The 15,852-nt window shown below is 40.4% G+C and overlaps 1 long non-coding RNA gene across 1 annotated transcript; it reads left to right on the forward strand.

Moving 5' to 3' along the window:
* Nucleotides 1-1,907: 1,907 nt before the first annotated feature.
* LOC143654777 (uncharacterized) lies at nucleotides 1,908-2,741 on the forward strand. The gene is made up of 3 exons (XR_013161937.1): nucleotides 1,908-1,993; nucleotides 2,416-2,497; nucleotides 2,610-2,741. It is a non-coding gene; the product is annotated as an uncharacterized LOC143654777 (long non-coding RNA).
* The last annotated feature ends 13,111 nt before the right edge of the window (nucleotides 2,742-15,852 follow it).

Genomic DNA, 15,852 nt, shown 5'->3' on the forward strand with positions numbered 1-15,852 from the left:
TTGCCCTTAAGTCCTTTGAGTAGATACCTAGCAGTGTTATTGCTGGGTTGTAATCCATTCTGCCATTCTTTGTCTTTTGATTGGGAAATTCAGTCCATTAACTTTTTGTGTTATTACTGTTTGGATAATATTTTCCTCTACCATTTTGGCTTTTGTATTATATATATCATATCTGATTTTCCTTCTTTCTACACTTTACTCCATACCTCTCTCTTCTGTCTTTTCGTATCTGACCCTAGTGCTCCCTTTAGTATTTCTTGCAGAGCTGGTCTCTTGGTCACAAATTCTCTCAGTGACTTTTTGTCTATAAATTTTTTAATTTCTCCTTCATTTTTGAAGGACAGTTTTGCTGGATATAGGAGTCTTGGTTGGCAGTTTTTCTCTTTTAGTAATTTAAATATATCATCCCACTGTCTTCTAGCTTCCATGGTTTCTGCTGAGAAATCTACACATAGTCTTATTGGGTTTCCCTTGTATGTGACAGATTGTTTTTCTCTTGCTGCTTTCAAGATCCTCTCTTTCTCTTTGACCTCTGACATTCTAACTAGTAAGTGTCTTGGAGAATGCCTATTTGGGTCTATTCTCTTTGGGGTGTGCTGCACTTCTTGGATCTGCAAATTTAGGTCTTTCATAAGGGTTGGGAAGTTTTCAGTGATAATTTCTTCCATTAGTTTTTCTCCTCCTTTTCCCTTCTCCTCTCCTTCTGGGACACCCACAACACGTATGTTTGTGCGCTTCATATTGTCATTCAGTTCCCTGATCCCCTGCTCAAGTTTTTCCATTCTTTTCCCTATAGTTTCTGTTTCTTTTTGGAATTCAGATGTTCCATCCTCCAGTTCACTAATTGTAGCTTCTGTCTCTTTAGATCTACCATTGTAGGTATCCATTATTTTTTCCATTTTTTCTTCTTTGTCCTTCACTCCCATAAGTTCTGTGATTTGTTTTTTCAGATTTTCTATTTCTTCTTTTTGTTCAGCCCGTGTCTTCTTCATGTCCTCCCTCAATTTATTGATTTGGTTTTTGAAGAGTTTTTCCATTTCTGTTCGTGTATTCAGCATTAGTTGTCTCAGCTCCTGTATCTCATTTGAACTATTGGTTTGTTCCTTTGACTGGGCTACATCTTCAATTTTCCGAGCGTCATCCATTATTTTCTGCTGGTGTCTGGGCATTTGATCAGATTTCCCTGGGTGTGGGACCCAGCTGGTTGAAAGGTTTTTCTGTGAAATCTCTGGGCTCTGTTTTTCTTTTCCTGCCCAGTAGGTGGCGCTCGTGGCGCTCGTCTGTCTGCGGGTCCCACCAGTAAAAGATGCTGTGGCTCCTTTAAATTGCCAATCCGAATTTTGCAGTCAGCCCGGGAAACCGCGCGTGGAGCGGGGGGGGGGGGGGGGGGGGGGGGGGGGGGGGGGGGGTCGCCGGCCACCGTATCTTGGGGGAGTGCCGGTCCAAATTGCCCAGCTGGCCCGAGATGCCAAGCGTGGCGGGAGGGCCCCCGCTATCCAACGTTCCCAGTCAGACCGGGGAGCCACGTGCGTGGAGGGGACCCCAGTCGCCAGCCGCCCCAGCTGGGAAAACGCGCGCCCCTCGGGTATCTCACCGCAGCGGATTCTCCCTGCCCGTTCAGCCATTCCAGAATGGGGTACACTGTCTTTTTGGTCTCTGTCGTGGCTCCGGGAGCTGTTTTGTATTGTTTCTGTTTCTTTAGTTACTTTTCTGGAGGAGGAACTAAGACCCGCGCGTCTTACTAAGCCACCATCTTCTCCGGAAGTCCCACGTCCTGTGTTCTTAATTGTTTCATTAGAGGTGTTGACTCCAGTTCTAGTAGGAAATGTAATTGGGTAGGCATCTGCAATTTGGCTTTGTGTACTTGTTTTGCTGCAAGTGTTTTTATGTAGATATTTGCATGTTTTCAGTTTTCCTCCCAATATTAGCATGTATGTAGACACTAAAAGCAGAAGAAAACTTTCATTCTACCGTGAAGGTTCATGGTATGGACGTAAGTAGTTGCTATAACAAAGGTTTCTCCCTTTTCTCAACTGATTTTCATAAATTTTTGGTTATTTATTTTATAGACAGACTTTTAGGTCTACTTTTTAATCAGGCTTTACTTTTAGGATGGCCTTGAAAAAATATTCTCCTTTTTATACAGTATCTTTTCCAGTGATTGTTTGATATAATGGGAGTTTATTAAACAAATTTTGTTATCACTTAATAAATCCTACAATAGAAGAATATAATGAATTATGCCAGATAGGTAATAAGCCTGAAGCATATCTTTGAAAGCATCCATAGTTCAGCGAAGAATGTTGGTTTTAATTTAAGAGGGCTTTCTATCTTATAACCAATAGTCATTTTCATTGTGTTTGTTATAAATATTACAGATTCACTGACAAAGTTTTCTTTTCTCTTTTATAAAAGGAAATTGCCTGAATTAACAAATGTCAACGTGTGGTAGATTCAGATTGATTCGACACAGACCCCATCAGGCACCTCAGACAAGGTTTAGTATCTAAAGATTACAAAGAGAGGTCATAGCAAAACTATCCAATGAGCCGGGGAGGTATAAGTCTTCAGGTCACCCAAAAAGGACCTCATTTCCCACCGCATTCCAGGCTCCCTGCTGTGGCTGAGAAGACTGAATGCCTGTTTTTCCATCCGAGTATCTGGAAACTCAGTGCTTTCCTCCCACCCGGCCTTACACACAAGAGGATGGGCGAGTTCTGCAGGTGTAATCTGACCTTAAACTGGGGACATTCATGGGAGCCAGGTGTGTCTCCTCCATCTCAGTTTTAAAAAACATACAAACAGGCTCCTCTGTGAGCTCCATACAATACACTTCAGCTTGAACAGGGAACTCATTTGTCACCTTCAATTTCCCCAGTTCCTCATAGTCTGGTCCTCCTGCTTTCCTGACCGAGAGCTGTGCACAGAAGGCAGAGAGCAGCTACCCAGTTCACTCTGGGGTCATGCTAACAGGGCTTGAACAAGCAGTGGGATTACTTTGCATATGTCCATAATAAGAAATTAATAAAATACAGAAACAAAATGAAAGCAAGAGGAGACTATAAACTACTTAAAATGACCACACCAAGAGCTATCCAGCATTTGCTTTTGGGGGGATATTTTTCCAGGCATTTCCAAAACAAAATTTAGTAAGGTATTTTCTGGTAATTTGCTCTTACTTTAATGAAATACTACAGACACTTTTCATATTCATAAATATTGATCTATAATTATATTATTATTTCAATGGCTGAATAATATTCCATAATATGTTTTTATGATTGCTTACTTAGAAATGTTGATGAGCATCTATGTTGCTTCTGTGTTTTTTTTTTTTGCATGGGCAGGCACTGGGAATCGAACCTGGGTCTCCGGCATGGCAGGTGAGAACTCTGCTAGTGAGCCACCATTACCCACTCCTTCTGTGTTTTTAAATTATAAAAATGTTATAATTCTTATTTACCTCTTTTATATATGCTCTCAAATTAATTTTTTCTCCTTATCAAATACTCTTATACATTTTGTGGTAAGAAAACTTATGATGCAATGATATTTTTTGATGTTGCATGAAGGATAAATTTTGACTTTTTAGAGTCTCCTAAATCAGAAATGGTTAGAAATCACCTAAGTATAGTCTTTTCCATGTAAATGGAATATACAGCATGTTGCCTTTTTAAAAAAATATTTTTTATTGTCAAACCTTAACAAACAAACATACAAACATTATTGACATACAAACATTCCATACATGGTGCACAATCGTGGCTCACAATATCATCCATAGTTGTGTTTTCATCACCATTATCATTTTTTTGAACATTTACATCTCTCCAGTAAAAGAAATAAAAAAGAAAAAATTCATGCATACCATACCCCTTACCCTTCCCTCTCATTGACCACTAGTATTTTAATCTACTCAATTTATTTTAACCTTTGTTCCCCCTATTGTTTGTTTATTTTTATCCATATTTTTTACTCATCTGTCCATGCCCTAGATAAAAGGAACACCAGACACAAGGGTTTCACAATCACACAGTCACATTGTGAAAGCTATATCATTATACAATCATCTTCAAGAAACATGGCTATTGGAACACAGCTCTACAGTTTCAAGTACTTCTCTCTTGCCACCCTAATTCACCATGAATTAAAAAGGGGTATGTATATAATGTATAAGAATAATGTCTAGGATAACCTGTTGACTGTTGGAAATCTCTCAGACACTGACATTTTATTTTGTCTCATTTCTTTCCTCCCCCTCTCAGTCGAGAAGGTTTTCTCAATCCCTTGATGCTGAGTCCCAGCTCATCCCAGGATTCCGATCCTACACTGCCAGGGAGGTTTACACCCTGGGAGTCATGTCCCATGTAGACGGGGGTAGGGCAGTGAGTTTGCTTGCCATGTAGGCTGAGAGAGAGAGAGAGGCCACATCTGAGCAACAAAAGAGGCTCTCTGGAGGTGACTCTTAGGCCTAATTTTAAGTAGGCTTAGCCTATCCTTTGCAGGGATAAGTGTCACAGGGGTGAACCCCAAGATCGAGGACTTGGCCGATTGATTTGGTTGTCCCCACTGCTTGTGAAACTAACAGGAATTCTCCAAAAGGGAAAGTCGAATATTTTCCCCTTTCTCCCCATTCCCCCAAGGGGACCCTGCAAATACCTCTTTATTCACTGTCCAAATCACTCTGGGATTTATTGGGGTATCACACTAACCTGGACAAACCAACAAAATCTCATGCCCTATTCAAGATTCCATGTACTTATGGTGTTCAATTAAACTCACCATACAAGTTAAATTAGGAAATATACTAGTCAAAATATAAATTTTGTACCAAATAAACATTTCTCCCTTTGGGCTCACATAGAAATTGAAGTTTTAAAATATGGGTGACCATCTATTTTCAACAGCTTGTAATACTGACATTCCTTTGTTCTTCCTCATGCAAAAACAATTTTTAATTTATACATTTAATCACCATCATTGTACACTCTAGGCATTCCTATATTATACCATCTTTATCATCTATCTTTCCTTCTGGTTTCACATGTGCCCTCAGCCCTTTTCCCTCTATCATTCTCATATTCAGCTTCATTCAGCCTACTTACATTATTGTGCTACAATCAGGTAGTATTGTGCTATCTGGTTCTGAATTTTTACAATCAGTTCTGTTGTACAATCTATATCTCTTCAGCACCACTCACCCAATCTCGACCCGATTTCTATCTCCTGATAACCCGTGTTCTTAACTGAAATTCTCTAAGCTCACACATTAATCCTAGTTCATATCAGTGAGACCGTAAGGTATTTGTCCTTTTGTTTCTGGCTAATTTCACTCAGCATAATGTCTTCAAGATCCATCCATGTTGTTACATGCTTCATGACTTTATCCTGTCTTATGGTTGCATAATATTCCATCGTATGTGTTTACCACAGCTTGTTTAGTCACTCATCCATTGATGGGCATTTGGGCTGTTTCCATCTCTTGGCAATTTTAAATAATGCTGCTATAAACATGGGTGTGCAAATGTCCATTTGTGTCCTTGCCTTCAGGTCCTCTGAATAAGTAATGGTATTGCTGGATCATATGGTAATTTTATACTTAGTTTCCTGAGGAACCGCCAAACTGCTGTCAAGAGTGGTTGTACCATTTTACATTCCCACCAAAGAGTGGATAAGTGTGCCTCTTTCTCCACATCCTCTCCAGCACTTGTCACTTTCTGTCTTTTTGATAATGGCCATTCTGGTGGGTGTGAGATTATATCTTATTGTGGTTTTGATTTGTATTTCCCTAATAGCCAGTGAAGTTGAGCATCTTTTCATGTGCCTTAATAGGTCAGTATATCTATCTTTATTTCACCACTATGCTGTTTTTACCACTGAGCTTCATAATATGCCTTAATGTCAGATAATGTGAAACCTCCCACTTCATTTTTCTTTCTCAAGATATTTTTACCTATTCAGGACACCCTGCCCTTCCAAATAAATTTGGTTATTTGTTTTTCTATTTCTGCAAAGTAAGTTTTTGGGATTTTAATTGGTATTGCATTGAATCTATAAATCAATTTAGGTAGAATTGACATCTTAACTATATTACATCTACCAATCCATGAACATGGTATTCCATTTATTTAGGTCTTCTGTGATTTCATTTAGCAATTTCATGTAGTTTTGTGTGGATAGGTTTTTTGTATCCTTAGTTAAATTTATTCCTAAATATTTTCTTCTTTTGGTTGCAATTGTACATGGAATTTTTTTCTTGATTTCCTCATCAGATTGCTCATTACTAGTGTATAGAAACACCACTGATTTTTGAGTGTTGATCTTGTAACCTGCCACTTTAATGTCCTCATTTATTAGCTCTAGTAACTTTGCTGTGTGAAAGTTTAGAATGAAGGAAAGAAAATAAAGAAAGAATAACAATAAAGAAAAATCAGTAAAACCAAAAGTTGTTTCTTTAAAAAAATCAGCAAAATTTATAACTTTACTTAGATTGATCAAAAGAGAAAGAGAGACAGGGAAAGATAGTGATAGACATAAAGAAAAGAATCATATTACTAAAATCATAAATGAAAGAGGGGACATTATTACTGACCTAACAGGATTAGAAAGCATTAAAATATTACAAGGGGATCCTATGAACAATTGTATGTGAACAAATTCCTACAAAGCCCCAATGATCAAAACTGACTCAATAAATATAAAATTTGAATAGAAATATAACAAGAGAGGAAATTAGTCATCTAAAAACTTCCCGCAGGATGCCTACACTGGTGAATTCTATCAAGTGATAAAAGAATTAATACCAACACTTCACAAACGCTTCCAAAAAAATAGAAGAGGAAGGAACACTTTCCAACTCAGTCTATGAGGCCAGTATTAGACTGATACCAAAACCGACAAAGACAGCACAAGAAATGAAAACTAGAAACCAACATACCTTATAAATATAGATACAAAAATCCTTAACAAAATGCTAGCAAACCAAATCCAACAACATACAAAAAGAACTACATAGCATGACTGTTGGGATTGAATCTGTCCCAAAAGTCATGCCAAGTCCTAAACCCTGGTCCTCTGGATGTGAAATCATTTGTAAATAGGACATTGAAGATGGTAGTGTTGGTTAAGATATGGACTCACTTGTGAATAGGATATGTGAAGGTGTTTTTAGGTGAGACCAAATTGAATCGAGGTGGGCCTTAATCCGTATGGCTGAATCTATACGGAAGGGCGTGAGGGAAAGCTAAGAAGGGCCCTGAAGGACAGATGGAGCTTGAATACAGAGAGACGTGGTATAGTGCAGTTAAGAGCAAGGGTATTACGTAAACAGAAATGTTATGGTGAAGAGGACTGTGTAACTATACAGCTTTTACAGTGTGATGTGTGATTGTGAAAACCTTCTGTCTGATGCTCCTTTTATCCAGGGTATGGACAGATGAATAAAAATAAATAAATAAATAGTAGGGGATAGGGGGAGATAAAGGGTAAAAATTGGGTAGATTGAAATACTGTGGGTCAATGAGAGGGAGGGGTAAGGGGTATGGGGTGTATGATTTCTTCCTTTTCTTTTTCTGGAGTGATGCAAATATTCTAAAAATCATCATGGTGAATTCTACATACTATGTGATGTTATTGTGAGCCACTGATTACATAATATGGTTGGACTGTATGTGGGTGAATATTTCTCAATTAAAAAAAACCCCAGAAAACAAACAAACAAAAACATGGTGAGAAATTGAAGAGAAAGTTCTGGAAATGAAAACTAGTGTGGTTTGGCACACGCACAGGCTATATGAGAAGCAATAATGGGGAACTTTACTGGACTGGAAGCACATTATCTAGACTAGCTTGTGGAGGGCCTTGAATGTCAAGCCAGGAATTTGAACTTGATTTTTACCAGCAGTGGCAGTGACTGGAAGTCCTGAGAAAGGACTGTGGATTAAGTTAACCTGGTAGCACTGAGTAGAGTTTATTCGTCTGATTATAGGTATCATTTGGGGATACTTAGTAAAAACGAAAGTTCCTAAGCTGCTCTGCTGTAGATCTGATTAAGCAGGTCTGAGGCAGGCTCTCCACACACGTCTTCAAAGAAAAAACGTCCATGTGATTTTTATGATCAAGAATGTATGGACAACGGTAGAATAAGGATAATTTAAAGCATTGGAGACAGGATCCCATCACTGTCATTCAGATGAGAGGTTAAAGACAGTTGGTGGTGCCAATATTGATTGGACTAGAGTGGACAGACTCGATAGCTATTACAGAGGAGGAATCAATAGGACTTAATGCTTGGATGTGAGAGAAAAGGAAAAGGATTTTTTTGGTCTGAGTTTCTGGAAGTTGTTGGTGCCATTAACCTCATTAGGGAATCCAGGAAGAGAAGAACCAGGATATAAGCTTGAATATAAGAGTACTGGTTTTATGATGCCATTAAGACCTGCAAGTGGAGATTTCTTCATGCAGTTGGAATGTGGAGTCTACATATCTGCCGAGGGCTTGAAAATAGAGGTATAGCTTTCAGAGTCATCAGTCATGAGGCAATGATAGAAGGCACATAAAACAATAGCAAAAGGATACGTACCATCTACAAAACCTTAGGGAAACCAGAAGGAGAAAGAAAGAATAATCTGAGAGGGAGGAATGAGGGTTGTGTTAGGAAATTGAAGGAGAGAGAATTTTAAGAAAGAGACCGGTCAACAGGATGAAATGGTCAAGGCAAACACCTCTGTATCATGCTACCTGGCCTCCTAATTTAGTTGGGACTCAATTCTTAGAGTTGTGGTAAATGTGGACGTTTGAAACCTAAGAAACAGTGTACTAAGGCAGATTAATCAGTTTGATTGACAAGTAACTTTATAGAGATGCCAGAATTGTGAGTGACTCTTTTTCACAGTCTCTTGAGGATTAGAATTGTATATAGTTTTAATTGCCTGATTAATTCAAAGGGTTTTATTTGTATGTCTAGACCTTATTCTTTCATTTGGCCAGTCATTTTTTTATATGTAGCTTTGAATGGTTTCTTGTAATAATTCAAATTTATGTAATTTTAAAAGCTTGTCTTATGAATTGCTATGCCATTTTACATCTTGCTGTTGTCATAGCAACTGGTTATATTCACTTCCCTTTCACCTGAATCGCTCAGTCTGGTCATTGAAAATTACCTGCATATGTGAGCTTCCATATCTTACAGGAAGGGTGGCATGAATAAGGAACTTCTGATTTGCTTTTTTGCTGATAAGAAGGTTAAAATTCAGAAGACTTGAGACCAGCTTCTGTGTGGCAGAAAGTTAGAGATGAGAAAAACCTTGGCTGGAACCACCAACAGTGGCAGTGGGGAAGGGGAAAGGCCAGTCTCTGGGCCTGAGGGAAGGAAGAGGGTGGCCGAGACTGAAACGTGTCAGGAGGCTGTGGGCCCAGGGCCTCCCATCTTCACCCTGAGAGCACCCTGCCTCGGCTCACGGCAACCACAACCAGCCCAGATCGAAGCTGGAGCGCCCGCTCTCTGTCTGGAGGTAGGAGACCATGAGGACGGCTGGGAGAGGAAAGTTTGAAAGGATTAGTTAGGTACAATTCCAGTACTGTATTTGGCTACATTTTGGGTTTAATAGGGTTTTTTTTTTTTTTGCATGGGCAGGTACTGGGAATCGAATCCAGATCTCTAGCATGGCAGGCGAGAATTCTGTCTGCTGAGCCACCGTGGCCCACCCATTGGGTTTAATAGGCCCGTGTGACAGGCATGGCACAGGATTATAAGCGTGGACTTTGGAATGATAGAGATGTGAGTTCACATCTGCCATGCAGGACCCCTTCGTGGTTGTGTGAACTTGGGAAAAGTACTTAGCCTTCTAATCTCTCAGTTCTTTCATCAATAAAGTGAGCATAAATAGCACATTCCACATAACATTTCAACTATTGTTGAGATAATGAACACAAAGCACTAAGCATAATGCCTGTAATCTAATAAATGGTTAAAGTGTTAGTTAATGTGGTAAAATATATTCTGATTTCTAATAAATAATGGACAAGGGCTTCTGTTGTAAGCTGGATCCATATGCAGTGAGTGGAAAGGCTAGGCTGAGGCTAGCAGATGCCTTGAACTGGCTTATACTTTGGTAACTGTTTAAATGGATGTTCTTCAAAAATTTATTCAACATTTATTTATTTAGTGGGACAACGGAAAAGTAAATTTCTCTTAGTAAAAATGATATGCCTTGTTCTTTATGTTCAATATAAGGGGTTTATTATGCGTGGTGAGCATTTTTAATTTATTTAAAATGGCGTTATCATTCAGTTTTTCCATCATTTATGAGTGGATAGCATTTGTTATATTTACCAAACCTAAGATGTCTTATATGGGTTTAGTTATGAAATCTTCATGAAAACATGTGCAGCAAGTAAAAAATGACTTTGCATTGCATGTCTCTCTGGGGAAAATGGACACAATTGTGTGCCATTTATTTTCTCTGTAATTTATCTGGTCTTTCTCATGAGTCCCTACAGATTTTAAAACAGTTAGCCAATGAACTGTTACCTCCCTCTGACTTTAAACTTGGTCTCCTCTCATGGTTTATAAGTGGTTTAAGTATAGCTCCATCTCTAGAGGTCAGTTTGGTCCGGCTCTCAGATTTCGAGCTTCCTTCCCCGTCTGATCTCCCTTTGAGACTGTCCGTGTGTTAGGGAAGGAGAATGTGTGGAGCAGCCATGAGGCCAGGAGGCCGTGGGTTTCTGTGTCTCTGGGACGGTGGTGGCCGTGGGTTTCTGTGTCTCTGGGACCGTGGTGGCTGTGGGTTTCTGTGTCTCTGGGACGGTGGCGGCCGTGGGTTTCTGTGTCTCTGGGACCGTGGCGGCTGTGGGTTTCTGTGTCTCTGGGGCGGTGGCAGCTGTGGGTTTCTGTGTCTCTGGGGCGGTGGCAGCCGTGGGTTTCTGTGTCTCTGGGACCGTGGCGGCCGAGGGTTTCTGTGTCTCTGGGGCGGTGGCGGCCGTGGGTTTCTGTGTCTCTGGGACCGTGGCGGCCGTGGGTTTCTGTGTCTCTGGGGCGGTGGCAGCCGTGGGTTTCTGTGTCTCGGGGATGGTGGCAGCTGTGGGTTTCTGTGTCTCTGGGACGGTGGCAGCTGTGAGTTTCTGTGTCTCTGGGATGGTGGCGGCCGTGGGTTTCTGTGTCTCTGGGACCGTGGAGGCCGTGGGTTTTGGTGTCTCTGGGACCGTGGAGGCCATGAGTTTTGGTGTCTCTGGGACCGTGGCCACCACTGTCCTGGCTGCTGTTTCTCCTGCGTGACTCGGTCTGCTCTTCCTCCTGCTGGTCAGAGTCTAGTGCAAAGTGCGGACATTCGTGACCTTCAGGGGTTCTGGTGTCACCCCTGTGGATGATGCTCTGTCCTGGAGTGTGGGTTGGGCCTGTGACCTGCATCTAACCAGCGGAACTTGGCAGTGGTGATAGTATGTCACACCGCCCCAAGTTCACATTAGGTGACAAAGGGGAAGGGATTATGCAGATGTAATGAAAGTCCCAAATCAGTTGATCTTTTAGAAGGAGATTATCCTGGGTGAAAACCCTTAATGGAAGACCTGGACCTTCCTGAGGTCAGACACTCGCAGTAGAGACTCTCCTTGTGGATTTGACGAAATGGAAGAAGCTACTATGTTGAGGCTATCCATGTGCCCATAGCGGCAGGCGGTCTCTAGAACCTGAGGGCAGCTTCTAGGTGACCGCTCACAATTCAAAGTCCTCAGTCTTAACGACTGGAAGGAAATGAATTCTCCCAATCACTTGATTGATCTTGGAAGCAGATTCTTCAAAGCCTCCAGATGAGAATGCACCCCGGCTCAGGTTAGAGACCCTGAGAGAGGACCTGTGCCTGGATTCCTGATCCATACAAAGTGTGAGATTTTAAATGTGTTGTTTTAAGCTGTTAAATCTCTGTAATTTATGTAGCAATAGAAAACTGATACGTTTAGAAAGACCTATGCTCTCGCTGGCAGTTTCACAACTCTGAGGTTGGCCGTGACTCTCATTCAGCCTGGTGTCTCACCTGATCTGTAGCTCTCGCTTCCAGACCACCTTGCTGGCCGCCAAGATGCCGCCTTCTGCTGGTCTCCTTGGCCAGTCTTTCAACTACTTCTGGGTCTCATCTATTCCCAGGAGAACCACATAGAGCTGCTCAGAAATGCTAACCTTCAGCCCTTCTCTTTATCTTCACAAACCGCCCTGAAAAATTAATGTGGCAACTCGCAGATTGGTTTGAGAGCCACACAAAGGGGGGTCTTTTTCAGGAATCTGAAACAGAAAATGGGCTAGGTGTCTTCTGCCTTTGATGTGAGCCGTACTTATCTACTGCACGGAGATCAGGCCCCTGCTGCTGGCTTTCTTACTCCCTTGAGTCCTCTCTTCTCCTCTTCCATAATCTCTCTAGGCAGGCAACAGTAGGTGCTCCCTGCTGCCTCCATTACATCCTCTTCCTTTTATCCAACAGTGAACCACATGCTTCACTTTCACAAGAAATCAAATTTTATACCCTATGGAAGGATTCTATGAGTTTGGCAGCTCATGGTTGATTTGGAAACTCCAGCCTAGGTTGCTGATGTATTAAAGGAGAGGATAAAAGAGTTTATAAAACTCCCCCTCACCCATTCATCCACTAAATATGATTAGATGCCTACTATGTACCAGACTCTTGTTGTATTGTGGATGCAACTGTGACTAAAAACAGAGAAAATACCCGTGCTCCTGGAGCGTACATTCTCCCCTGATGAAAGCCTGACACACAAGGTTGTGTTTTGCTGCCTAATCTTATTATGCATATCAGTTGGATATTACTTCTTTTTTCTCTTTGCATTCTTTCAGAGAAAAATCCTTTTCTGTCTCCAGTCAGAATTGCCAATTATTCATACAGGTACTCATAAAGGCAGAAGAAAAAGCACATTAATAATTTTTAAATTATTGCCATTATTGAAAATGTTTAAACATATTTTTTTTTCCGGCTTTAGTGTTAGCAAATGTCTTCCCATTTTTTTTCCTTAGTATCTTTTCACCCTCCAAGTTTCTTTTGTAATTTTCAAATAAAACTGTATTGAGAGGCAGATTAAAACATTTTTAATTTAAGTAATGAAATGAGTGATGTGTTTCCAGGAAGCTGCACTATGCCATTGGGCGCCTCCTCAGAGTTTCAGCTGATTGAGAGCATTGACCCCACGGAACTGTCAGCTTGCCGGGCTGTGGGTTCTCATGTGATTTGTGGTCACATTGTGAGTCTTGTATGCACATACTGGAAAAATACTCAATAGAGGTTGGTTGGTACTGATGGGGAGTTGCATAAGGAAACTTGGTATAATTGGTGCCATGTTTTTCAATTTATTCAATGTTTACCTTCCAAACATCAGTGCCTAACTGAATAAGCCTTAATTTCCCTCTGTGTGTGCGTGTGTGTGTTTGTAGTTGTGTGCCTCTGTAAAAACATGTGTGAGAGCTGTGGGTAGAGTTGTTTGGGAACCTGTGCATGATTCTATCATCACATTTTCTCTAGTCAGTGGTTAAACTAGGACATGATGTTCACACATTTTTATGGATTTATATCATCATGGATTGGATGCTATGTGATTTTGGACAAATAAATACCTTTATAACAAGCTAGGTGCAATAAGGTATAGGACTAGGGTGTACTTAGTAGGGCAAAGAAATATCAGAAGGAGAAAATGGTGAGGACTGTAGAAATGCATCCTCCTCTCTTTAAAACACAAGGTGTGTGCCCTGTTCACATGAAGACATTAGTATAGCAGTCTCGGGCAAGAGGAAGGGACAAAATTCAGCCTAAAGCTAGTCGGGGAGTGTGAAATGCCCTAATTCAATCAGGTTTAGGTCACTGCTGGAAAGTTCCAATTTCATATTCCTTACTCTTCATTTTGCACAGCAAAAATGAATAGATGCTAACCAAGCTTATGTGGTATGCTAGTGTGTATTTCCACCTGGCATAATGTGGTAGATAAAAGACAGGCCCAGTTGATTTTCTGAGTATACTGCATTAACATCCTTCCACTTGGGTGCTTTTAAATTTAGATAAAGAAACATCTGGGTCACAGATAGAATAGAGAAAATAAATAATTGAATTAAAAAAAAAATGAGTAACAGGTTTTGGCCTTTTTTTTTTTAAAGAAATCGACATTTCAATTCTAGCCCAGTCATTAAGATCTGCAATTACAAATAGTTAGTCTCTCCCCAGTTAGAATCTGTCATAAGCCAATAGTTTACAAAATACAAGAGTTAGAAGTGCAAATGGTAATAAGTACTAGAGTATTTATCATCAACCCAAAGTTAAATGATGTAAAGATTTTTTGGATCATTTTCTTTATCTTTTGTTTTCCTTGTATATTGTTTGGCGGAGTATTAGCTGGGTAGCGGAAATTAAAAAAAATATTTTTATTGAGAAATCTTCACACTCCACACGTGATGTGCAATCAGTGGTTCACTATAGCAACAACAGTTGTGTCTTCATGACATGACCATTTTAAGAACATTTGCATCACTCCAGAAAAAGAAATAAAAAGAAAACATAAAAAATTTATACATACCCTTATCCCTCCCTCTCATTGACCACCAGTGTTTCATTCTACCCAATTTCTTACTCATTATCCCCTTATTATTATTTGTTTATTTTGTATCCTTTTTGTTTTACTCATCTGTCCATACCCTGGATAAAAGGAGCATCAGACACAAGGTTTGCACAATTGCACAGTCACATTGTAAAAGCTGTATCATTATACAATCATCTTCAAGAATCAAGGCTACTTGAACACAGCTCAACAGTTTCAGGTGATTCCCTCCAGCCACTCCAATACACTATAAACTAAAAAGGGATATCTATATAATGCATAAGAATAACCTCCATGATAACCTCTTGACTCTGTGTGAAATCTCTCAGCTATTGAAAACTTTATTTTGCCTCATTTCTCTCTTCTCTGTTTTGGTCAAGATGGCTTTCTCAATTCCATGATACCAGGTCCTGGCTCATTCTGGGAGTTCTGTCTCATGTTGTCAGGGAGATTTATGTTCTCAGGAGTCATGTCTTACGTGGGGGACAGGCAGTGAGTTCATCTGCTGAGTTGGCTTAGAGAGAGAGGCCAAACATCTGGGCAACAAAAGAGGTTCTCTGGGGGTGACTATTAGGGATAATCACAAGTAGGCTTAGCTTCTCCTTTGCAGGGATACATTTCATAGGGGTGAAACCCAAGAGCAAGGGCTCAGCCCTTTGAATTGATTGTCCCCACTGCTTGTGAGAATATCAGGAATTCCCCACAGGGGGAAGTTGAATATTTCCTCTTTTCTCACCAGTCCACAAGAGGATTTTGCGAATACTTTTTTATTCACTGCCCAAATTCCTCTGGAATATATTGGGATATCACCTGTACAAACCAACAAGAGCTCATGCCCAAGATTCCATGTACTTATGGTGTTCAACTAAAGTGACCATTTAAGTTAAATTAGGTAATGAACTCAGGTAGTGGAGACTTTGAGGACCCAGTGATGGGAAAGTGAATCTTGGGCCAGATTAGATAAACTGATGAGAATATCAGAGTTTAAATGGCAGTTGCCAACAGATAACACTGTTTTCCTAATCTTGGGAGAGGAGAGGGTTTGGATACCTCAGGGGCAGAGCAGAGAAAGAATATCAGCTTCAGTACAGCCAGTGCTTTTACAGAAATAAAGGCATTGCATGCCAAGTCTCATGGAGCAGAGCCAGAAACAAAAGAAAGAAGAAATGACTGTTTGACGACCAGCTGAGGGAATTTCCGGCTATTTTTTACAACTTGGCATATACAGTGGAAATCTGGCAAAGATGAGAGAAAAATACAGAAACAAAT

This window comes from Tamandua tetradactyla, chromosome 14 (genome assembly GCF_023851605.1).
Source record: "Tamandua tetradactyla isolate mTamTet1 chromosome 14, mTamTet1.pri, whole genome shotgun sequence".
Taxonomy (NCBI): Eukaryota; Metazoa; Chordata; class Mammalia; order Pilosa; family Myrmecophagidae; genus Tamandua; species Tamandua tetradactyla.